Raw genomic sequence first — 27,083 nt, 5'->3', positions numbered from 1 at the left:
CATTCTGGTTCCCATCCAATCTACAAATAGCCAGAATACCTTTTAAAAGTGTATATTTGCCAATGTCATCACTGATAAGGGTTTAATCTCCAACATTTATAGGGAACTTATACAACTTAACAAAAGGAAGATAAACAATCCAATTAAAAGTGGGCAAAGGACCTAAATAGATATTTTTCAAAAGAAGACATTCAGAAAGCCAAGAGACATATGAAAACATGCTCAAAGTCACTAATCATTTGAGAGATGCAAATCAAAACAACAATGAGGTACCATCTCACACCTGCAAGAATGACTGTCATCAACAAATCAACAAACAACAAGTGCTGGAGAGGATGCAGAGAGAAGGGAACACTCATGCACTGCTGGTGGGAATGCAGACTGGTGCAGTCACTGTGGAGAACAGTATGGAGTTCCCTCAAAAAACTAAAAATGGAACTCCCATTTGACCCAGTGATCCCACTTCTAGGAATATATCCCAAGAAACCAGAAACACCAATCACAAAGGATATATACATCCCTATGTTCATAGCGGCACAATTTACCATAGCTAAGATTTGGAAATAGCCTAAGTGCCCATCAGCAGATGAATGAATTAGAAAATTGTGGTACATCTACACAATGGAATACTATGCTGCTGTAAAAAAGAAGGAATTCTTACCATTTGCAATAGCATGGATGGAACTGGAGAGAATTATGCTAAGTGAAATAAGCCAGTCAATGAAAGAAAAATACCACATTATCTCACTCATTTATGGATAATAAAGACCATTATAAACTGATGAACAAAAATAGATACAGAGGCAGAGCAGCATTGAACAGACTTTCAAACTACAGCAGCAAGGCCAGGGAGGGGTGGGGGTTACAGTTAAAGTTCTAAGTACTTCATCACAAGGTAAATTAGTCAAGCACTCTGAAAGTATTTTCACTCTTAATGTGAAATAGTTCTTAAATGAATGGAATAACTTGCAGGAGGCTACACACAGCAGTTGGTAATGGAGCCAAAATTTGAATCCAGATATGCATGTGATTCCAAAGGAGATTATATATATAGCATTATGCTAAGTAAAAAATATATATATTTTAGAGGTATATATATATAGCTGCAGCAATCCTGAGAAAGAAGAGACATATGAAAACATGCTCAAAGTCACTAATCATCCGAGAGATGCAAATCAAAATAACAATGAGGTACCATCTCACACCTGCCAGAATGGCTGTCATCAACAAATCAACAAACAACAAGTTCTGGAGAGGATGCAGAGAAAAGGGAACACTCTTGCACTGCTGGTGGGAATGCAGACTGGTGCAGCCATTATGGAAGACAGTATGGAGTTTCCTCAAAAAGTTAAAAATGGAACTCCCATTTGACCCAGTGATCCCACTTCTAGGAATATATCCCAAGAAACCAGAAACACCAATCACAAAGGATATATGCATCCCTATGTTCATAGCAGCACAATTTACTACAGTGAAGATCTGGAAACAGCCTAAGTGCCCATCAGCAGATGAATGGATTAGAAAACTGTGGCACATCTACACAATGGAATACTCTGCTGCTGTAAAAAAGAAGGAAGTCTTACCATTTGCAACAGCATGGATGGAACTGGAGAGCATTATGCTAAGTGAAATAAGCCAGTCAATGAAGGAAAAATACCACATGATCTCACTCATTTATGGATAATAAAGACCATTATAAACTGATGAACAAAAATAGATACAGAGGCAGAGCAGCATCGAACAGGCTATCAAACTACAGTGGGAAGGCCGGGGAGGGTTTGGGGGCGGGAGGAGGGGGGTAAGAGATCAACCGAAGGACTTGTATGCATGCATATAAGCATAACCAATGGACACAAGCCACTGGGGGGTAGGGGAAGCCGGGGGAATGTCAAGGGGAGGGGGAGGAGACATATGTAATACTCTTTGTAATACTTTAAGCAATAAAAAATTTAAAAAATACCGCCCCCCCCCCCCGCCAAAAAAATAACATGTGGCAATGCCCTGACCTAGCCACTGAAAGGAAGCATGCTCTAGAAGGTTCTCTCTGTGATTTCTGACTAGTCTAATTCAGTCATGGTACAAAAGCTATTTTTTAAAAAATTAGTTTTTATTAACAATTTATCATTGGTAACTCATTTATTTATACATGTATTTATTTGTGATGATTCTCAACATCATTTGCTAAATCATAAGTAATATATTTCTACGGTATACTTGCCCACCAATTGAATGGTTTTGGTTAAAAATGAAATATATGATATTAGAATATTTGGAATGTACTGGAAAAAGGTAAATATTATTTTTAAAATATCCAAATCCTGTGGATAGCCACGATTGCTATTTTGGTGTGTGTCTGTATAGTTCAGATGCATTAATGCTTGCCCATACTCCTGCTATAAGTTGTGAGAAAAGTAGGGCTGCCCTCTTCTATAGAGCATAGAAATAAATTTTAGGACACTAAAACAAAGAGTTTCACATGCCTTTTATTCCATGTCAAGTGCAATGCTCAATCTCAACCCAAAAAATAACCTGACTGGAGTTACCGTGATGGCGGCCTTCATTCTGCTGTGGCAAGGGCCAGCAGGTGCGCTGAAGACTATGCTTCTAGAAGGACAAGTGTTTCGAGGATTGTGTCTACGGCTTTTCTCTCAGCAGAATCAGAAAAGAGTGACAAGGGACTGCCACCGAATTTCAAGAAACAAAGTCCACCAAAAATATGGTGGAGCCAAAAGAGAGGGGCAACCTACTAACCACTTCAACAGCAGTTGAATTGTCTAAAAACTTAACTTCACCCAGTTCTTACTCATCAGTTGTGAATCTAGGTGGGACAGTAGCTAGCCCTAACCCTGGTGACAACGTGCTATTCACAGATGAAGGGGTTGCAAAGTTTTTGTCAAGAAAGACTTTGGTCTTTATTATCCATGAATGAGTGAGATCATGTGGTATTTTTCCTTCATTGACTGGTTTATTTCACTTAGCATAATGCTCTCCAGTTCCATCCATGCCGTTGCAAATGGTAAGAGTTCCTTAATAAAGACCATTATAAACTTTTGAACAATAATAGATACAGAGGCAGAGCTGCCTCAAACTGATTGTCAAACTGCAGCAGGAAGGCCAGGGAGGGTTGGGGGGCAGGAGGGAGGGGGGTAAAAGATCAACCGAAGGACTTGTATGCATCCATATAAGCATAACCAATGGACATAAGACACTGGGGGGTAGGGGGGCCAGGGGATTTTCAAGGGCAGGGAAGAAAAAAAAGGACACCTATGTAATACCCTTTGTAATACTTTAAGCAATAAAAAAAGAAAAAAGAAAGACTTTGGTAAGCGGCCCGCATCGCTGCGCCTGAGCTCTGCATCAGTCACCCCCCCCCCCCCCCGCCCCCGCATGGGGAGAGCTCGCACGGCAGGCGAATGTGCAGCAAGAAGAATGGCATAAAAATGAAAAAAAAATCAGCATGTGGCAAGATAAGGGCTGCTGTTATAATTGCTTGAGATCAGGAATTTACATTGGAAAGAAATGTAGATGTCAATTTTAATTTTTAGTTCTAATAAGCATCTTTTCTTGGGAACTGGAAATTTCCAAAAAAGATTCCATATATAAGTGAAATCATATGGTATTTGTCTTTTACTGACTTATTTCTCTGAGCATAATACCCTCTATGTCTGTTGATACTGTTGCAAAATGGAGTCCTCTGAAGAAAAATGTGCTGCTTAAATAAATCCCAGCTTCTCCTTTATACTAAGAACTCTTAAGGATGCTAGCAGAGAAGAAGCAAATGAAACTGAAAGCTCACCTGCAGCTCAGAAAAATAAAGACATGGAGTTTTGAGAAGTGAAGGTAGCATCGTGTTAGCCATGGGTGATCAAGACACAGCCAGATAATGTGGATCAGTTTCTATAAACTACGGCTTTTCTGCTGTCTGCTTGCAGTGTTGACGGTGGTGGTGCTGGTCATCGATGTTACTCAGGTAGAGTTCCAGGAGATTTGCTGACCTTCAGCCATAGAACTAGGATGATGTAGAACCAGGATGATGAAGACCAGGATGTCACACACTAGACCAGTGATGGCGAACCTTTTGAGCTCGGCTTGTCAGCATTTTGAAAAACCCCAGCTTAACTCTGGTGCCGTGTCACATATAGAAATTTTTTGATATTTGCAACCATAGTAAAACAAAGACTTATATTTTTGATATTTATTTTATATATTTAAATGCCATTTAAAAAAGAAAAATCAACCAAAAAAATGAGTTTGCGTGTCACCTCTAACATGCGTGTCATAGGTTCGCCATCACTGCACTAGACCATCACTTGACTAGATTCAGGTCCTTATTGGAATGGACTGTGCTGGCCTGCACATAGAGAACTTTTCAATCCCCTCCCCTTGATTTATTTGTTCTGTTTTGCCTCTCCTTCCTTATAAAACCCTCTGCCTGCATTGAGATGTTGAGATGGATTTTGTGACAAGAATCCCATCTCAGGTGACTTGAATAAAATCACTTCCTTTTCCTGCAAAAAAAAAAAAAGAAAGAAAGAAAGAAAGAAAGAAAGAAAGAAAGAAAGAAAGAAAGAAAGAAAGAAAGAAAGACTTTGGTAGAGTTCCTGAAAAAGTTCCATCTTCATTCATAAAATAGGGCTCCGCTTCAGAAGCTCTTCAGAAGAGCAAAAGAGTGACAGACAGTTCTTCATCTTCGTCTTCATCTTCATCCTCCGATTCAGAGTCTAACAAGGAGAGAGATGGCTCAGAAGTTGATTCCCAAGTGAGCCCGCACCATCCGCTGCACCACCCGCCGCTCCTGCCGAGCCTTTTGACAACACCACCGACAAGAATCTCCAGCATCATGACTGCACCGTGTACACCTTCTTAGACGTGAACCTGGACCTCTCAAAACGGAGGTTGCTTCAGCCCTCTTCTGGCCGAGAGTCACCTCACCACTGAGAGCTCAGTTTAATGAGCACCCTTATGTTGTCTGTTGGGTTTTTGCCTGCAAAATAAAGTCTGCTCAAGTAAAAAAAAAAAAAAAAAAAAAAGGAACCTGACTTTACCTGATTCTCCTGGTCTTTGATTGGATAGATGAAATTTTCACTGGATGAAGGGGTGCTCTACCCCAAAGCTGCTGTCTTCACAGTGATAGAGGTGATGCCAGAGGAGTCTTGCTTATAGTTGAGTTTCTACAGACTACCAGGCTAGAAGTGTTGTTACAATTCTTTGTTACTTTCCTCTGGGTCAAGATTGTGAGCCCATTTATAAAATCATGTAATAATTACTCTTGCCATTATTTTGCAGTCACAAGATTCTCCTTTAATTATTCAAAGGTATAGACTTAACAGAGCAAAAAAAAGAGAAAGATTTCCAAACAAAGGGGATTTAAGCAAGTGATATGAAGACACTACTCATTTCTAAGTTCAGGGATACAGCTTATATTTTTAAAAACCTATAATTGCTTTGTTTGATTTTCCTTATGACAAAGTCTTTTTCCTTTTATCTTGAGAAAGTAAAAACAAAATAAATGCCCATAGTAATTTATAGAAAACATTTTACCAAATTTAATTCTTATGGCACACTAAGGTTACATAGTATATAAATCTGCTTGGACTCTCACAACAAATACCACAGACAGTGTGGCTTAAACAGCATAAGTTAATTTTCTCATAGTTCCGGAGGCGGGAAGTCCAAGCAAGATCAAGATATGACAGGGTTGGTTTCTTCTGAGGCCTTTCTTCTTGGCTGTAGATAGCTGTGTTCTCCCTGTGTCTTTTCATGGTCTCTCTTGTGTACATGCCTCAATCCTAATCTCCTCTTCTCATGATAGCAGTCATATTAGATTAAGGTCCATCCTAATGACCATGTTTTAGCTTAATTACTTTAACTCAATCTTTAAAGACCCTATTTCCAAATGGAGTCACATGACTTCAACATATGAATTTGGGGGGAGGGGGCCACAATTCAGCCCATAATACATACATAGTAAATTAAGGTTCTGAGGTTTAAACAATGAGTTTTCTGAGTCTGAAGTCTAGATTTTTCTACCACACCAAAGCTGCCTCTGTGTCTAATTCTCTTCTCCACTGCCTTAATTCCATCTCTTTAGGCAACTCTACTTCCTACCTTTTTAAGGTGCTGCTACTTTCTAGTAAGATTGTAAGGATATTAAAATCCTTCTTCTCTTGAGAAGATAGTGTGTGAACTGTAAGGAAAAGGGGCACCAGTCATGGAGTGAAACGCTTGAAATATAGTTAAAGAGGTTGTACAGTTATATCTGATAAAAGACATTTATTGAATACATATGGGTTATTTCCAAATAAATATTAGACTAATTGGAATTATCCTCAACTAGTGGGAACTAGATAGAAAATAATAGAGGATACGTAGGTCTATCTGATTTTTGTTGCATTTGTTATTCACCATAACCCTGGTAGGTGAACAGAGTTCCTTTATTTTTTATCATTTTAGATAATAAGGAGATGAAGCTTTAAGAGTTTGTCTAACTTGTGCAAGAGGTAAAACTAGGACTCCAGCCCACTTCTTTTGACTCAGAGTGAAGTGATGTTTTGCTTATACTGGCCACCTCCCTATTTAGTGCACCCACAGGATGCCATGTGAAGTTCTGTGGTAATTTGCAGATTTACCACCAGACACGCTCTCAGAGAACTTCCTTTGTGAAAGATCAAAATACCATACTCCACATCTTCTTCACTCTGCACCCCTTGAAGCCTGTGAGCACACCAGTGGCTATGCATACCCACACTCGCTAAGTCCTATCATATGTTACACTGATAGGAATGTATTTTCTGAAAATGCAATTTACCCAGAGGGGTGTGGGCAGTCAAACCCAGTATGATTGAGAAGTTCATAAGCTCATATCTGCTCTCAGATTCTCTCTTTATCTGTCTGCCAAGATGCCATACTTCCTCCTCTGAATTGATTCTAACACCTCATCTGTAAGGAGAGCGACAATTGGTTAAAAAAAAGTAACTTAGCCGTCACTGTAGCTGTGTTTTTCAGTAGTGAACGGTGAAATCAATTTTGTGGGTCAATATCATAATTTCAAATATGAAGTAGAATAAAATAAAATAGAAAATATCAGAGTGCACTTCAAAAATTAGAGGAAATATTGTTTCGTGAAACCTCTGTTTCCATTTTTTTTCTCTCTGTGTGAGCTCACATACTGGATCCTTTTTTTTTTTTTTTTAAATATATTTTATTGATTTTTTACAGAGAGGAAGGGAGAGAGATAGAGAGTTAGAAACATCGATGAGAGAGAAACATCGATCAGCTGCCTCCTGCACATCTCCTACTGGGGATGTACCCGCAACCCAGGTACATGCCCCCGACCGGAATCGAACCTGGGACCTTTCAGTCTGCAGGCCGATGCTCTATCCACTGAGCCAAACCGGTTTCGGCACATACTGGATCCTTATGAAAAATGTATTTCTTGATCAATGGCAGTGAAGAAAAGATTGAAAAACAATCTTTAAAAAATACCAGCTCTTTATACTTTTAAATTAAGGATTCTTTTGATAATATAAAAGTTACAATTCCTCTCCCAAGATAAATGCACACATTCATATACCTATGTTTTTGGTACAATTTTGAAGGGCTTCTCTCTCTCTCATATGCTCTCGAGTCTAAATAATTTAATGATTCTTAAGGATCATTAGATATAATGAATATTTATTGATTGGTAATTATCAATGTTCATTGATTTTTAGAAAGTGGGAAAGGGAGATGAGAAGGAGAGAGAGAGAGAGAGAGAGAGGAACATGAATGTCATATGCTAGTCTCAAGTTCAGAGCACATGATCTAGCTAAATGGTATGTTTTCCCTGGAAAAGGGAGCGATAGCTCTACAGATTTCTTTAGGGCCCCTTTCTTAATATTTCCATATTATAGCCTGAATACCTTTAGTGTTTTAGACCTAAGAGCCTAGCCCAGTGGTTGGCAAACTGTGGCTCACAAGCTACATGCGGCTCTTTGGCCCCTTGAGTGTGGCTCTTCTACAAAATATCGACTTCTGCTCATGGGTCACGAAGTTTGGATCGCACTGTATGTGTGCGCCCTCACGAGGTATTTTGTGGAAGAGTCACACTCAAGGGGCCAAAGAGCCGCATGTGGCTCGCGAGCTGCAGTTTGCCGACCACTGGCCTAGCCTAAAGAGGATGAAATAATTTATTCAAGATTTTAGTTAATGACTTTTTATTGAATGAAATAAAGTTGTGAAGATAAGGATGTTCAAGCCATATCAAACCAGCTCACCTGAGCTTAAGTTCTAAAAGGGGAAAAAAGCATTAAGAAACTAAATGAAGTAATTTCAGATAGTTTAAGTGTTTTAAAGGAGGTAATTGTGGTGATGCAATAGAATCAACTGGAGAACAGGTGGGATAGGGTAAGGAAGGCAGTTTATTTGGGGTTGGGGATCAGGCAGTGTGTGTATTTTTTTTTAAATCCTCACTGAGGACATGTTCATTGATTTTTAGAAAGTGGGAAAGGGAGACGATGAGAGACAGAGACAGAGAGAGAGAGAGAGAGAGAGAAATATTGATCTGTTGCCTCTCCAACATGCCTGATCAGGGATCGAACCTGTAACGTGGGTATGTGCCCTGACTGGGAATCAAACCTGCGACCTTTCGGTATATGGGATGCTGCTGCATCCAATTTAGCCACACTGGCCAGTGAAGACAGTGTGTTCTTTTATTAACTTGGATTACTATACTAATATCTGTGGCCATGCCTCCCCTACTAGATTACACATAACAAAGTGCTTTACCCTATTTCAAAGCACTTAATGAATATTTATTGATTGGTAATTTTCTTTAATTTTTTCAGAATAGATGGAGAAAATGTTATGTCTAAGCATATAGATTTTGGCATCAGATTGCCTGAGCCTGAATCTTTGTCTGCCTTTTCCTAGCAATGTGGTTGTGGGCAAATTACTTAAGTTCATTAAACTTCAGTTTTTTTCAGGCTTATCTCTAACATGGGGCAAATTAGATTATTATGAGGATTAAATAGGTTAATAATGTAAAGCAATTGCTTGCATATTTCATTCTCTGATGTTCATCCCAGTAGCTAGTAGCTTTGAAAAACCATCATTTTATGATATCTCACAATTTTGTGGGTCAAGAACATGTGCAGATCTCACAGGGAAGTTCTTCTGCTTCATCAACTGAAATCACTCGTAGTTTTTAGCTGGCAGATGAGTTGTGTAGCTGTGTGTGGTGGGGCGCAAGTGGCCTCATTCACTTGTTGAGCATGTGGTGGAGGTACGTGCAAGGCTGGAACTGTAGACCAGAGCTCCCAAATGTGACATATTCAGTAGATTCTCTCAGGATAATCAGACTTCTTATGTGAGGCCTCAGGACTTCCAGAGATAGTGTTCTAAGAGGAAATTAAAGCTGATGGCTTCCTGGGGGTGGGCCTCAGAAACTAACACAGAGAGACTCTTGCTTTATTCAACTGGTTAAAAGCTATCACAGAAGCAATCCAGATTCAAGGAGTTACAGACCCCATCTTTCCATGGGAGAAATATCAGAGATTTGTAGCCACCTTTAACCTGCCACACTATGCATCGTACCTAGAAAGTACAAAGGAAATCTAGGTTGTAATTTTTATGTTTATGTTATATCTTTAGAAATTCTGGTTGTATATTTATTCCAGATTGTTATAACAAAAACAAGCTTTAGCCTGTTACTTTCTTTACCTTTTTATACTTTTTAAAATAGGCCTCATCAGTAGGTAGCAGCTTGAGATTTAAAACCTGGCGTACCCCACCCAGGCCATTGAGAATTATCTGTGGGAATTTCTCTCCCATGATAGTGATGGTTTTTATTGATGTCACAAGTCATACAGAACTCAGTTTCCGTTTATTCATTGGTAGCCCATAACCTCACCAACAACCTTCACACAGTCGTTGTGCTTCCTCTCCAGAGGCAAAGGACTCAGGAAAAAGGTGATGTCTGAATACATTAAAATTCACTGGCAAACAATCAAATTTTCCTTGACCCATATGCTGCTTGACTGAACCCTCAGGCTCTTCTTTTCCCAACCCTCCCAAATCTCCCAAATTAAAAAAGCAGAAATAAAAAGCCACAAAAAGAGTTGAACACATTTACATTTTAAAGCTTCTTGTAAAAGACTGATGATTATGGGGCATTAATCTAAACAGACATTTCCTGTAACCACTTCTGCCCCATAAGGGGCAGCCCAGTAGGGATTCTGCATTATTATCTATTGGCTTGGCAGGGTCTAGCTGAGTATTTATTTGCTTTGGCCAACTCTGCCCATCCCACCTTCCTTTTTATTTAATCTTTCCAGATTTAATACGGCCCTGAGGCACACAAATGCTCTTTTTGGTTTGTGCAACTCAAGGTCAGTTTACAGGCAGGTCCCTGGAGAAGTGAGCATTTGTGGCTGGATCATCTATTTCCCTGAGTCTGTTACAGCTTTGAGATATGTGTAAGGGAGAGAAAACAGATAAGCCAAATTGGTTTTGAGACAAGGGGCACCTACAAATGGAGCACTATTGACCGTGAAATGTAAGCATAACTTTTTAGAGAAAAGTTGCATTTGATCATTTTCCCTTTATTTTAAAACGAAAATGTCTTTTATTAAAAACAGTTATCATAATGTAAGGCATTTCTACCCCTTTTCTGCCACACCCCCACCACCCAGCTCCAGTTCTGTCTATTAAGTAAAAAAACTGTTTGAGGTCATTATTTTTCCCAAGTTTCCCAGAACGACTGCTTTCCCTCCCTAAACTGTTTTAATTTGTGTATCAAGCTTACTTCAGAAGGGATATTTGCTAAGCGGAGTATTGATTCAGTAATGGAGTTGCAGTTCAAGTGTGGTGACAAGACGCCCGATTTTTTTTCCTTAAGGATCATCAAATTATTTAGACTCGAGAGGATATAATTTGTACATGAAATCACTTTATTTTACTTGTGCCATTTTTTTTTCTACTTAGGCAATACACTTGCCTTAGTTTGCTGGAAGTTCACACATTCACACCTTTGAATAGCTTTTAAAAAGTAGGCCCTCATTCCCTCTTTGGAAGAGAAAAATCGTCTTTTAACAGGTGGGAAGTTGATATTCCCTGGAGACCACCTGTCTCCTCATGTGTGACTTTGTTCCCACTATCATACTGCACTCTCACAGGCTTTCCCTGTGCACAGTGCGGTGAAAAGAGCCTAATTAGGAGCCGCAGGGACCAGCTTTGATAAGCTCTTCTGCTCTTCCCTAGCTGCTTAAATTGGACCATACTTAACCTTTCTGATCATCCTCTCTCTCTCTGCCATTTAAAGCAAGAATGAGGAACTATGTGATTTCATGGGGTCCTTTCAGTTCAAAAGGCAAACAAAGGTATAACAAGCTTAAAATATTTAACTTTGGTATGAATTTAGAATGGGCAGTTTCAAATGAAACTTTTAAAATCTTTTTTGTTTTAATGTACTCTTTTTTTTTAATAATTAAATCTTTATTGTTCAGATTATTACATTTGTTCCTCTTTTTTCCCCCCATAACTCCCCTCCTCCCAGTGCCCACCCCACCCTCCGCCCTCACTCCCCACCCACTGTCCTCATCCATAGGTGCATGATTTTTGTCCAGTCTTTTCCCGCATTTCCCACACCCCTTCCCCCCCCCCAAGCATAGTCAGTCCATTCCCTTTCTATGTCCCTGATTCTATTATAATCACCAGTTCATTCTGTTCATCAGATTATTTACTCACTTGATTCTTAGATTCACTTGTTGATAGATGCGTATTTGTTGTTCATAATTTATATCTTTACCTTTTTCTTCTTCTTCCTCTTCTTAAAAGATTCCTTTCAGCATTTCATATAATACTGGTTTGGTGGTAATGAACTCCTTTAGCTTTTCCTTATCTGTGAAGCTCTTTATCTGACCTTCAATTCTGAATGATAGCTTTGCTGGATAAAGTACTCTTGGTTGTAGGTTCTTGGCATTCATCACTTTGAATATTTCTTGCCACTCCCTTCTGGCCTGCAAAGTTTCTGTTGAGAAATCAGCTGACAGTCGTATGGGTATTCCCTTGTAGGTAACTGAGTTTTTTTCTCTTGCTGCTTTTAAGATTCTCTCTTTGTCTTTTGCTCTTGGCATTTTAATTGATGTGTCTTGGTGTGGTCCTCTTTGGATTCCTTTTGTTTGGGGTTCTCTGCACTTCCTGGACTTGTAAATCTATTTCTTTCACCAAGTAGGGGAAGTTTTCTGCCATTATTTCTTCAAATAGGTTTTCAATATCTTGCTGTCTCTCATCTTCTGGCACCTCTATTATTCTGATGTTGGTACCCTTGTAGCTGTCCCAGAGGCTCCTTACACTATCTTCACACTTTCGGATTCTTTTTTCATTTTGCTTTTCTGGTTGGGTGTTTTTTGCTTCCTCACATTTCAAATCTTTGACTTGATTCTTTCGCTCCTCTGATCTGCTGTTGGGAGTCTATATAATATTCTTTATTTCAGTCAGTGTATGCTTACTTTCTAGTTGGTCCTTTATCACACCATCGAGGGTCTCATTAGATTTCCTGTACATCTCATCAAGTTTATTGACAGCCTCTAGAAGCCTCTTGAGAGACCTCAAAAGTGTGGTTTTGAATTCTATATCCAGTAGCCTGCTTTCCTCCGGTTCTGTCCTTTGTGGCCTGTTTCTTTGTCTTGGCATTTTTTTTATTCTTCCCTGTCGATAGAGTGGTTTTCCGTGTTAAGTGTCCCAATTACCTGAGGTAGACACTCTTGGTGCACCCCCTTGTGGTCTCTGTGAGCAGTCTTGTAGTCAAGCCTTGATTGTTGTAGGTAATTACTACTTGACCTCCAGGCCAACTGGCTGTGAGAATCAGCTGTGTTTGCAGTGGGAGAACTTCTGTCCTCTAGGGAGGTGCTAATCTAGCCTTTGCCTGAGGCTATCCGGCAAATGGCTCTGTGCAGGGCTTGGGCGGGGCGGGTCCCACAGGATCAACAGGGCGGAGGAGGGAGCAGTTATGGCTGCTCTCAGTTCGTCCCCAGGGGGCTCTGCCTCTCTGTCTCAGCAACCGCTGCAAATCTCGGAGGGACCGAAGCCAGACAGTCCCGCTTTCCCGTTTGAGTCTGGGTCCCTAGAGACTCGCCCGGATCTGGAGCTCAGAGTCTGAGGCTCCCTCCTGATTGAAACAGTCAACCTCGCCCTCAGCCACCAGCCTGCGCTGCGTGCACTCCGCACCTTAGTATTTTACTTCAGCACTGCGCCTCCTCTGATTCTCGGTTCCTCCTAGTTGTAGAACTTCCACTCAACCGGCCTTCCTGTGGTTCTGGATGATGTCCGTTCAGTCTTTTAGTTGTATTTTTGAAGTGGTTGTTCGAGGCAGCAAACTCCGGCGTTAACCTATGCCGCCATCTTGGTTTCTCCTGAATATCTTAATGTACTCTTAATGTTGACTTACGGTAACTAATTTCTTTCCTCTGAGATTTTTCACCAAGGTGGCCCTATTCTCCTTACTTCTCCACATGAGGTACTCGGAGAACCCTGCACAGAGTGTGACTGCGGAATATGTGGAGCAGATTTCCGAGTCCCAGTCACCCAGTCCACACGGCAGCATTTCCAATCAAACTCACGTTCACAGTTCTATTTCTGGCAGCAAACTGCTTGGTCACAGGATTTGTATAATTTCTCTTTTTTTTCTCAGCACAGCACTTTCCCAGTTCATGTAAACTCTTAATTATTTTGGCTGTTAGCTGAGGAAGAAGAAAAGCTCACACTTGCTAGATCAAGGATGACGAAGTGGATCCAGAAGTTCTCTCTCTACAAAATGGTTTACTCTCTGAAGCTAATGCAGACCCTCTCTTTGCCTCAATGTGTTGCTCACAAATATTGATTTATCATTTTTCTTTATTAGCTTATGTCCTATTGGTAGTAGAATGCCTTTAGCTTTTCATGTGTTCCAGGAGAAGGGAATGCTATAAACCCAGGCTGACACTGTCAGCAAAAGTATTCCAGCAGTTTCTAGAGGTTGGGGAAACAGGTAATTAATGTTAGCCTCCTCCAATAAAAAGTATAAATGTCAGAGAGTGGTGGTGTTCTTTCTCTCCATATCCTATGAGACCCTGTGCTGTGGTGAGGCAGGAAACACTGTGGTGAAGTCTGGAGATTCTAACTCTTCTGTTAGCTCTCTAGACAACGCTTTCTGTGCACGTTAAAGAAGGACCAGAGGCCATGTCTAGGATGTGCACAGCTGCCAGAGTAACATAAGTGTCTGGGCAAAGGAGAGACTCTGCATGAGGTCTTTCCCTCCCACTGCTTAAGGATTGTGTACTTTTTGGTGCAAAGGAGAGATCTGAGCTGCCTTTTTCGGTCCCGGTTGATAAGCACAGTTTTAGCAATCAGAACTCGCTGGCTTCAAGTACAAAAGGAGCTGAGTTATTTTGCACAAAGAAGAGGTGCTTCACAGAACCAGGAACTGACATAAGGACTCAGACTTTATCTCTTAGCATCTGTTTTCTTCTTCTCATGTTGCACATTGGTTTTGTTATTTTGTCATCACTGTGGGAAAGATAGACTCCTCTCAGTCCCTAGGATCATATAGTCTTATTTCAAAAAATGGATCATACCAAGCTGAGGGTCTCTAATCCTAACTCCAAATCAAGGAGAGAGAGGTTTGTCTCAGCTCATGTCAGATGAGCACTCTTCCTTGAATTAACTGTGGCAAGGGAATTTGTGAAGAAAACACATACTTGGCGGCTGGGAAGGTCTTCCCACCACTTCTTCACCTCCTCCACTACTATGAACCAGGGAAGTCAGTCAAGTACAATTACCCAAAGACTTTTGGCCATTGTCAAAGACCTGAACTTTCATAGTCACACCTAGGAAAGCAAAACCCTGTATTGAATACAACTGATCTGCCTTTTATGTGCTTGTTGAGAGGGCCTTTCCTTTGTACCAAAATAGGAAGTAAGGTCCAAAGCTAAGGATGACGCACATTTACTACTATTTCTTTGAATTTTAGGCACCATCTGTTGACTTTCCACTTAAGAGGGGGAATTTTCTCTCTTTGACACACAACCATCACTACACCAACATACATGCTTAGTCCCCCTCCCCCTTCCAGCACTCTCTCAAAGCACATTTTCTTGGCTTGCCATAAAGTTATATCATAATTTTGGATAGAACAATAATTATTGTTTTTATATTACAAACCTATAAATTTTATTTACAATAGAACCATATAAAATATTGTGTCAGCCTTAAGAGATGAATCCATATCACAGTAATGAACAATGTCAGAATTCCAGTGGCTTTTGCTTACACAAAGTTTATTCCAGGATCAAGAAACTCTCCTGGGCAGTTGTCCTTTATGAATTGACCCAACAGTCCAGAATGTCCTCATCCTGTGGCTGTACCAACTCAACAGCAATCTCTAAGACAAAGGACAGAGAACGTGGTGAAAAATCCAGGGGCTTTTCACTGCTTCAGACCAGAAATGGTTATGTACCATTCTTGCTCACATTTCACTGGCCCAGACTAGTCATATGGCTTTGTCTAAACTGCAAGGGTGTCTTCCAGAAAGAAAAGAAAATAAGAGAATGGGATATTAGTTATATAAGATTACTCTTTAAAAGTTTTTCTTTTTAAACTTTCTTGTTCAAATTCTATTTGTTTTGTTATTCTGTGTGCTTATATAGGATATGCCAGTTTCATACTGACAATATTTCTTCCTTAGCATTTTAATCAGCTCCAATATGTACTGGTTTTCTGGATATCAGTTTTACAGTTTTAATTTTTTTCTTGGAATTCTTTCTAATTCTCACTTACGTTGATTCCAAATATTCTTTTTTTTGGGGGGGGGGGGGGTTATATCCTCATTCTAGTGGAACATGTTTTCCAGTGATTAAGAAAGAATACATTGGAGGTAAATTGTTTAATAACTTACATGCCAGAAATATCTATTTTACTTCATTTTATTGATAGTTTGGTTAGGTATGCAAATCTAGCTTGAAAATATTTTTTTCACAGAGTGTTAAATGGTCTTTGTCTTCTTATATCTAATGCTTCTGGGGAGAAGGATAAAGCATTGTTATTCCATTTTTTAAGTCATCTTTTTTGGGGGGAATTCTTGTAGAATCTTCTCTTCATTCCTAGTATTCTGATAATTCACAGTGATATGTAATGTGTGTTTATCCATTATGTTGGCCACTCAATGGGTCCCTTCAAGTAGAATCTTAGATCTTTTGATGCAGGAAATTTTACTGAAAAAATAGTTAATGTAATTCCTTATTTTTCTCTGTTCAGCTTTTGGTATAGGATAGTGTACCTCCTATTTTGGTCCTACAAGTTTCTTATCTTTCCTATGTTGTATTTAGTTTTAAAATATCCTTTAACATTTTATTTCATTTTCAATTTATACTGTAATATGTTAAATTTCAAAGGTCTTTCTTGTTCTCTGATTATTCTTTTTGTAGAGGTGGCAGTTCTTATTTCATGAATGAAATGGCTCCTCTTTTTTCTCTGAAAATATTGATGATCTTTTCCCCTCTCTCCCTGCCTAGATACTGTTTCCTTTAAGTTGCTTTTTAATGTTGGTTTCTCTTTCATGTTAGAGACTTTCCTCAGATGTCTGGTGATTTTTGGATGTATGGTCATATATAAAAGTTGGGCATATAAAAAAAAACTGATTAGAGTATTTGTATATGTATTTGTATGTGTGTTTGTTGATTATAGGTTCAATTGTAAGGTATTCTTATTTTGCTGTCCCCTTGGGGATCTTAAGTAAATATTTTAGATCTTCTTTTATTGTGATTAGTTCAGAATTCTTCAGATGAAAATCTTCTCCTGTGTGGGTGGTCTAAACCTGGCTGCCAGCATCCTCAGAGATAAGAGGGAGAAAGAACTGGGGATTTCTTAGTTTCTCAGTTTTTTGTATAGACTACTGTAATCAGATGCCTGGTAAAGAAATCGCCCAATGAGATCTCTGTTGTTCCGCAGGGGTGAAAATGACAGGTTAGCATCATGGAAGAGGAAGTCTTAAAGTCTAATTGCTTCTCAAATGGACTTTCAACCAATCTTCCTATTCTTAGTTATATTGATGTATACTTGCACATGTAAATGGTCTCACAACTTACATGTTTTTGAGAGTAAATGGAGCAAATTAAATTGTTTTTCAGATTTGCTCACTGCTACCTTAGGATTTACCTTCCTGGGTTCTGTAAATCATTTATTACTCATTCTACTTTTCCAAATTTTGTGATTATAAATTTTTTTCTTGTACTGTTTTTCTTGTGAGTTTAAGCTTAAAATTTTTTATTTGACACAAAAATGTTATGGAATCTTTAAACATGTACAAAAGTACAATAATAATAGTACAATAATCCTCCATTACTCATCATCAGCTTCAACAAATACTAGCATATTGCCAATTTTATTTTAGCTCCCTTCTCTTAATACTCTAACTCCCCACTGGAATATATTAAAATAAATTCTGGATTTATATAATTTATAATATTTATAAATATTCTTCATGTTAATCTAATAGATGAATTAAAATAACTTAAAAACAATTATTATATCGAACCAAAATAACACTAATCCTATATAATAAAAGCATAATATGCAAATCAACCGAACGGCTGAACCATGGAACAACCATCTGGATGACCATCTGAGACCATGCTATTACATCCACTGGTGCCAGGCCAGCCAAAGCAGGTGCAATGCAATTGGTCGGGGCCTGGCCATCGCCCCATGATCACCCTGCAGAGAGAGGCCCAGGCCACGGGCCAGTGGGCTGCGGTGGGTGAGCAGGGCCTCCCTCTGAGAGGGAAGCCCAGTCCTGGGTGCTGGCGACCAGAGGGAAGGCCTACTCTTGCATGAATTTCGTGCATTTGACCTCTAGTTACTAATAGAATCTAATGCCCAAATCTATGTTAAATTCTCTCTGGCTATTACAAAAAGTTATTCTTTTACTTTATTCTTTTATTTTTCTTTAATCAGAATCTTTACATTATCTGGTTGAGCAGTAAGCATGCATAGTTTGACCCAGTTATCAAACTATGCTTAGTCATATTTTTAAATAGTGCATGAGGAAATATGACTACACTATTTGTGCCCATTTCTGTGGAGAGTGGACAGGTAGTCATGACCACATATTCATGATTGTTTTAGACAGCCTTGGCTTAAGCCTTCTATATAAACACTTATTAATAGTGTCATCAGTTATGCTCATAGTGTCCTGGTTTGGAAAAGAAATTATGTGGTCACCTAGGTATAGAGACAGGTCTACCACCAAGGGAGGGCTCTGTAAGGAATTGCAATCTTTTAGGGTTATTTTCCTTACAAATCTAAGGTCCTCAAAAGGCTTTACTTGTTAAAAATGGGCTCAGAGGATCACTCTTTGTGCTGGTTTTCCTCCAGATTTGATTGGGGATTTCACAGCAAGGTGACTTTCCTTTACAGTGGGTGTAGCTTGTTCTTCAAGGTATCAATCAACTTTTTTAGCCCAGAAGTTTAGTGTGGGCCTGGAATTCTCATTCTCCATCCCTGCACTTGGGGAAACTGAAATTCGGTTATTTGAGGGTGGAGAGGACTCCTAGGACAGCTGTTTTATCATTCTTTAATCAATTACCTGGACAGCTCCTTCTGCCAGCACCATCTCCAAGGCCCTGCTCCTTTTGTTCTTTATGTGATTTGATGCTTGAAAACCTCATCTATTTTGAGCTCCTTTTTGGCTATATGGGATTTATAGTTTCTCAGCTTTGTTAGGTTTCATTGTCAAACTCTTCCCACTCACTTTATATTTTCTAGGAATCCTTTGCTTTCCTGGTTTACACCCCCCTCTCCCCCCCACACACACACAGCTTTCAAGTGTTGTTACAGGTTTAATTTTATTGTTGTTGCCCTGACCGGTTTGGCTCAGTGGATAGAGCGTTGGCTTGAGGACTGAAGGGTCCCAGGTTCGATTCCGGTCAAGGGCATGTGCCTTGGTTGCGGGCACATCCCCAGTGGAGTGTGTGCAGGAGGCAGCTGGTCGATGTTTCTCTCTCATCGATGTTTCTAACTCTCTATCTCTTTCCCTTCCTCTCTGTGGAAAATCAATAAAATATATTAGAAAAAAAAATTTTATTGTTGTTGTTTTTTATTTATCATTGCAAAAGGAATTTGAGGAAGCAGGGAAGCTGAATTCAAAAGTATTTGGTAAGCCATCTTGAATGAAAACCTGTATGTCTATTTTACTTCTTATTATAGACTTCTTGAAATACTTTCCTGTTTTTTTTCTATCTTTTTCAAATGTACTTCTTAAAAAACACTTGAAGAGATAATTTTACATTGGAGAATCTACTGAATATGGCAACAGATGTGCATAATCAGACCTAATCCATAACTGCTAAAATCCCCCACCCAAAAAAACGGACACATGTCTTCCATAGGGGTGAGTTTAATTCTCCATGACTGTGAGGAGCAGTTCTTCCAGAATACTAGAGATCTACTCCTGGCATGACAGGTAAAACTGATGCAAGGCAGAAAAATGCAAATATAAATAGTAACAAAGTGCCACCACACCCTTGCCAGATGGCTAAAATGAAAAGGACTGATGTTATCAAGGGTTGGCAAAGAGGCAGAGTAGCTGAAGCTCCTCTACCAGATGGGGGAGTAAAAACTGGTGAAACTGTTCAGGAAACTGTCATTCAGTACTTATTTTGAGAACACAAGCCTTATGACCTGGAACATTCACTTCTAAGTGCATATCCAAGAGAAATGCATGCACATGTACACAAAAAGACAATTAAGAGAATGTTCATATTAGTATTATTTTAGTAGTCCCAAGCTATAAACAACATACTGTCCATTATCCAAATAAGGAGAACCCAAACAGGCCCACATATTAGTATATACAGCATAGGACTACTATACAATGATGAAAATGGCAAAATGCTGCTTTATACAACAGAGATCAATCTCACAAAGGTTAATGTGAGCAAAAATAAGTCAATTAGGAAAGATATATCGTATGATTCCATTTAGAGAAGGTTAAAAGGAAGCAAAACTAATCTATGGAAGGAAGAAGGAGAGTGAGTAACTGGAATAGGTGTAGAGTGCGACTTCAAAGGCTGACAATGTTCTGTTACTTAGCTGGGTGGGAATTTCATGGATGTGTTCACTTTTTGATAGTTTATCTAGTGGTACACTGGTTTGTGCACATTTCTGAATATATGTTATACTTTGGTTCAAACCTTTTAGAAGAAGCCCTGGCTGGTTTTGCTTAGTGTGTAGAGCATTGGCCTGCAGACTGAAAGGTCCTGGGTTCGATTCTGGTCAAGGGCACATGCCTGGTTTGCAGGCTTGATCTCAAGTGGGGGACATGCAGGAAGCATCCAATCAATGATTCTCTTTCATCATTGATGTTTCTATCTCTCTCTTCCTCTCTGAAATCAATAAAAAATATATTTAAAAAAAAGGTTTCAGAAGAAACAGACCTGCCTACTTGAAACAAGTAAATTCCATTATGTCTATTATACATAATCAACCTAATTTCTAAATTATATTTCTGTAAGGATACTGATATTCTTTATTTTTACAGTGTTTGGTAAGTTTCAGAGAACTGTCAAGTAAATTGTCTCATTTAGGTTTATGGTATTACTAGAGGCCTGGTGCAAGAATTCATGCAAGGATGGGGTGGAGGGGCCGCGGGCAGTTGGCCAGCCAGTCCCACCCCCGATCAGGATGGAGGGGCTGATTGGAGGTGGGGCCAGCCAGGGGGAGGGGCCGCAGGCAAATGGCCAGCCAGCCCCGCCCCCAATTGAGGTGTTGGGGGCTGAATGGGGGCCAGGCCAGCTGGGGGGGAGGGGACCTATCGGGGCCCAGATCAGGCTGGTTGGATGCTGCAGTGCGTGTCATAGCCACTGGTTGTTCTAGTCATTCTGGTCATTCTGCCGTTTCAGTTGCTGGGATTTTATATATATATAGATAGTAAAACTAGAGGCCTGGTACACAAATTTGTGCACAGGTGGGGTCCCTTGCCCTGGCCAGCGATTGAGGCCTATTGGGGGGGCGGGCAGCAGGGGTATGGGGCTGTGGGAGGTTGGCTGTGGGAGCTCACTAACCACCAGGGACAGCTCCTGTGTTGAGCATCTGCCCCCTAGTAGTGTGCATCATAGTGACTGGTTGACCAGTTGTTCCGGTTGTTCTGGTCATTTGGTCATAACGGTCGCTTAGGCTTTTATATATATGGACTAGAGGTGCATGGTGAGATCCCTAGGCCAGTGATCATGGATGATTGGGGCTGTCTCGCCCAGTCTCGATCGGGGCCGGGCTGATAGTGGCCAGGCTGATAGTGGCCAGGCTGATCGGGGTCTGCCGGCCGGGGGTAGGAACCACGGGAGATTGGCTGGCCATGGGGAGGGATTGCAGGAGGTTAGCTAGCCTGGAGGGAAGGACAGCGAGAGGTTGGCCGGCCACGGGAGGTTGGCTTTGTGAGTACACTGACCACCAGGGGGCAGCTCCTGCATTGAGCGTCTGCCCCCTGGTAGTCAATGCACATCATAATGACTGGTCAACTGGTCATTCCAGTCATTCCGGTTGTTCAGTCATAAAGGTTGCTTATGCTTTTATGTATATAGATATTCTGCAAATAATTTAAAACTTGTTGAAGAAAGTAAAATAACTTAGAGAGCTCTCCTTTGCAATTTTTGGCAAGTAACAGAGTTGGTACTGGAAACAGAGGCCAGTGACTCTTCACACAGCTTTCTTTCACTGTACTTAATGGACTCCAACCTGTAACCTCAGAACCTTGGAGAGGTGTTTTTTTTTTTTTGTTTTGTTTTTTGTTTTTTATGTTTTATTCCCTAATGAATCTTTCTGTCTCATAGCTTTCCTAAGAAACTAATCTAGACAATTTGTGAGTGAATGCTTGAGTTAATTATGTTTTAAAAGGAGCTGCCTTGAGAGATTTTCTTACCCACAATGAGATCAGGCACCATGGCAGTTTGATCACAATTGTGGGGAATGCTTTTTTTTCCTATGTTACATTCAGATATGTGACCTTAATATAACATTATAATAGCTAATTAATATGTTATGTGTTTGTTTGAAGGGAACAAATGAAGGAATGTATTTATCATTCTGAAATCTAGAATTTCCTGATCTCTTTCATGCCAAAAGCACAAAATATAGAGATTAAAAATAATAATTAGCCTCCAGGCAGAAGCAACTGCCCCACCCTGTCAAAAAAAACTCGCACCACACCTTAGGACGATTGCCTTGGGGTAATTCAAGCCGGAATCTTATCAGTCTGTAGGCAGAGGTGGTTTCTGGAGGCTTTGAGTCTTTGCCTGATCTAATTAGTTAGAAACAGCCTTTAACACTGTCCTGCATTAGAGGTTGAGAGGTATAAAGGATCTACCTAATGCATAGTCACAAACCCAAACAGAAAGCCAAATGAGGATACAAAGAAAAAAACCCCAATGAAAGAAATAGAGAATTCTCCAGAAGAGATAAATGAAACAGAGATAAGAAATTTATCTGAAACAGAGTTCAGAGTAATGATGGTAAAGATGCTCAACAGCATGAAAAAAAGATATAGTAACTATGAAAAAACAGTCTGAGATAATGACATAACACAAATAAAGAACACATTGGAAGGAATACACAGTGGATTAGGGGAAGCTGAGAATTGAATCAGTGAATTAGAAGACAGAGTTGAAAATATTACTCAATCAGAAAACCAAAAAGAAAAAAACAATTAAAAAAACAGGAGGACAGCTGTGGGACAACCTGAAATGTAACAATATCAGAATAGCAGGTGTGCCAGAAGAGGCAGAAAGGGAGAAAGGCATAGGGAAGGTGTTTGAAGAAATAATGGCAGGAAACATCCCTAACTTGGTAAAGGAAAAAGTCACAGAAGTTCAGGAGGTACATAGAACCCCAAATAAGGAGAACCCAAACAGGCCCACACCCAAACATCGTAATTAAAATGCCAAAAATGAAAGGAAAAGAGAGAATCTTAAAGGCAGCAAGAGAAGAGAAAACTATTACCTGCAAAGGAGTTCCCATAAGGCTGACACCTGATTTGTCATCATAAACTCTATAGGCCAGAAGGGAATGGCATGAAGTACTCAAGGTAATGAAAAGCAAGGATCTGAGATCAAGATTACTATATCCAGCAAGGCTATCATTCAAAATAGACGGTCAAATAAAGAACTTCCCATACAAAAACAGGCTAAAGGAATACATCACCACCAAGCCAGCATTACAAGAAATTCTAAAAGGACTGCTGTAATGAGAAGAAGAAAGAGAGAAACCTAACCATTCAGAATTAAAATGGTACCTATCAATAATAACCCTAAATGTAAATGGATTAAATGCTCCCAACAAAAGACGTAGGGTAGCTGTATGGATACAAAAATGACTCAACTATCTGCTGTCTACAAGAGACCCACCTAAAAACAAAAGACACACACAGGATGAGGGTGAAGGGATGGAAAAAAATCTTTCATGCAAATGGAAAATAAAAAAAAAAAAGCTGGAGTAGCAATACTCATATCCAACAAAATAGACTTTAAAATGAAGGCCATCAGAAGAGACAACAAAGGTGATTACATAATACTAAAGAGATAGATCCAACAAGAGGATATAACTAACCATGGTAAACATATTTGCACCCAACATAGGTACACCTAATACATAAAAAAAAAAAAAAAATCTTCTAGAGGACTTTAATGGAGAAATTGGCAACAATACAGTCACAGAGGAGACTTTAACACCCCTCTTACTTCACTGGATAGATTTTCCAGACAAAAACTTAACAAGGAAAAGATACTCTAAAGGACACACTGGATCAGATAAATTTAATTGACATTTATAGAACATTTCACCCCAACACAGCAGAATATACATTCTTCTCAAGTGCAGATGGATCATTCATAAAGATAGACCACATGATAGGACACAAAATAAATCTCTACAAGTTCAAGAAGATTGAAATCATATCAAGAATCTTCTCAGATCACAGTGGAATGAAATTAGAAATCAACTACAGTAAAACCACCCCAAAACATTCAAACACATAGAGGCTAAATAGCATGTTATTAAACAACTAGAGGCCCGGTGCACAAAAATTTGTGCACTTGGGTGGGTCCCTCAGCCCGGCCTGTGCCCTCTCCCAGTCTGGGGCCCCTCAGGGGCCCCTTCCCCTGGCTGCTGGCACCAGTTTCCCTCCGGTGCCCGGAACCCAGGCCTTTGCTCTTCTCTGGGAGGGGCCGGTGTGGCGGGTGAGGGGCTTGGCTCCTCGCTGCTTGCTGCGTGGGCCCCGGGGGCATGGCGGAGGCCGGTGTGGCGGGCTTCCCTCTTTGCTCTTTGCTTGCCACGCCGGCCTTCACTTGCTGCTCCTGCCCGGGGCCAGCCGGCTTCGCTCCGTTGCTTGGCACCTACATATGCAAATTAACCACCATCTTTGTTGGCGGTTAACTGCCATCTTTCTTGGCAGTTAATTTGCATATCACCCTGATTAGCCAATGGGAAGCGTAGTGAAGGTACGGTCAATTACCCCTTTTGTCTTTTATTAGATAGGATGAATGCATTACCAACAAGATTAAGAAAGAAATCAAAACTTCCTGGAAACAAATAAAAATGAACACACAACAACCAAAAATCTCTGGGACACAGCAAAAGTAGTCCTGAGAGGGAAATTCATAGCACTACAGGCATACCTCAAAAAACAAGAAAAATCAGCAATAAATTATTTAATCCTACAACTTAAAGAACTATAAAGGGAACAATAAGAAAATCCCAGTGTAAGTAGAAGGAAGGAAATAATAAAGATTAGAGCAGAAATAAATAACATAGAGACTAAAAAAATATACAAAAAAATTAATGAAACCAAGAGCTGGTTCTTTGAAAGGATAAACAAAATTGATAAACCATTAGTCAGATGCATCAAGAAACAAAGAGAAAGGACCCAAATAAATAAAATCATTAACAAAAGTGGAGGAGTAACCACTGACACAACAGAAATACAAAGGATTGTAAGAAAATACTATGAACAACTATATGCCAACAAGCTGGACAATGTGGATAAAATACACAAATTCCTAGAAAAAGACAATCTCCCAAAACCAAATCAGGAAGAATAAAAAAACTTGAATAGGCCAATAACAACTGGTAAAATAGCAGCAGTAATAAAAAAAAAACTCCCACCAAACAAAAGCCCAGGTCCAGATGGCTTCACAGGGGAGTTTTAATAAACATTCAGAGATGAACTAACACCTATACTCCTCAAACTATTTCAGAAAATACAAGAGGGAGGAACATTTCCAAGCTCTTTTTAAGAGGCTAGAATTATCCTAATTCCAAAGTCAGATAAAGACACAAAAAGAAAGAGAATTACAGGCCAATATCCCTGATGAATATAGATGCTAAAATCCTCTACAAAATATTAGCAAATCACATCCAGCAATATATTAAAAAAATCATACACCATGATCAAGTGGGATGTATCCAAGGGATGCAATGCTGGTACAATATTCACAAATCAATAAACATGATACATCACATAAACAAATTGAAAAACAAAAATCACATGATCATATCAATAGACACAGAAAAAGCATTCAACAAAATCCAACACCCATTTTTGATAAAAACTCTCAGCAAAGTGGGGATAGAGGGAGCATATCTCAACATGATAAAGGCCATATATGACAAACCTACAACCAACATCAGACTCAATGGGCAAAAACTAAAACCATTTTCCCTAAGAACAGGAACAAGACAGGGATGACCACTTTCACCACTCCTGTTTGACATAGTACTGGAAGTGCTAGCCATAGTGATCAGACAAGAAGAAATAAAAGGCATTCAAATTGGAAAAGAAGTAAAACTGTCATTATTCATAGATCACATGATATTGTACATAGAAAATCCAGAAAGACTCCATAAAAAAGCTATTAGACTTGATAAGTGAATTCAGCAATAGAGCAGTATACAAAATTAACACCCAGAAATCTATGGCTTTTTTATATATCAGCTAGACGCCCAGTGCATGGATTCGTATACTGGTGGGGTTCCTTGGCGTGGCTTGCGGGGATCAGGCCGAAACCAGTAATCCAACATCCCCAAAGGGATGTAGTAGTGCGTGAAGTGTCAGGTGGCCAGGGAGGAGCCGGAGCCTGGGCCTCGTGCTACACCGCTCCTGCTCACTCCAGCCCCATGTGTCTGCCACCACCACTGCTAGGTAGGCTCACTGCCGCTTCATTGCCATCTTCGCATGCCCATCATAATGTGATAACGAGGCACCCATGACCAAAAGTGGCCATGGGCTTGTGCCCAGTCAGCCCCGATGCCAGTCTGGATCCGGGTCCAGGTCAGGATGGGGGAGGGGCGCATAGGGGGAGTATCCATGGGAGAGGCTTGAGCCATGGCAACTGTGATTGCCTGCCGTGAGCCAGTGTCTGGTGCCTATAGGTCAGCTGAGTAGCGCTCCCACTGTGGGAGCCACTAATCACCAGAGAGCATCTCCTGGGTCGAGAGTCTGTGCCTGGTGGTCAGTGCGCATCATAGCGACTGGTTGAATGGTCAGGTGGTAGCTTAGGCATAGCTAGCTAGCTAGCTAGCTAGATAGATAGATAATGAACTCACAGAAAGAGAAACTAAAAAAACAATCCCATTTACCATTGGAAAAAAAAAAGATACCTAGGAATAAACTTAACTAAGGAGGTAAAAGATCTGTACTTAGAAAATGACAGGACATTATAAAAAAGATAGAGGAAGACATAAACAAATGGAAGACTATACCATGTTCACGGAGTGGTAAAATCAACATTATTAAAATGTCCATACTACCCAAAGCAATCTATAGATTCAATTCAATCCCCATTAAGATACAAATGGAACATTTCACAGACCTAGAACAAGTTCTCCAAAAATTCATATGGAATAAAAAAAGACCCCAAATAGCTGCAGCAATCCTGAGAAAGAACAAAGTTGGAGGGATCACAATACAAGATATCAAGCTATATTACAAAGACACTGTTCTCAAAACTCCCTGGTACTGGCACAAGAACAGACATATAGGCCAATGGAACAGAACAGAGAACCCAGAAGTTGACCCAAGCCAT

General features: G+C 40.0%; 1 pseudogene; it reads left to right on the top strand.

Annotated features, from left to right (window-relative positions):
- The first annotated feature begins 2,547 nt into the window (after positions 1-2,547).
- Positions 2,548-4,938, top strand: LOC139002066 (NADH dehydrogenase [ubiquinone] flavoprotein 3, mitochondrial-like; annotated as a pseudogene).
- Positions 4,939-27,083: the final 22,145 nt, after the last annotated feature.

The sequence above is a fragment of the Myotis yumanensis genome, unplaced genomic scaffold, assembly GCF_028538775.1.
Source record: "Myotis yumanensis isolate MYYU_CA2020_CCGP unplaced genomic scaffold, mMyoYum1.0.hap1 SCAF_2, whole genome shotgun sequence".
NCBI classification, from domain to species: Eukaryota; Metazoa; Chordata; class Mammalia; order Chiroptera; family Vespertilionidae; genus Myotis; species Myotis yumanensis.
The sequence above is the reverse complement of the archived record's forward strand: the minus strand, read 5'-3'. Positions and strand labels throughout refer to the sequence as shown.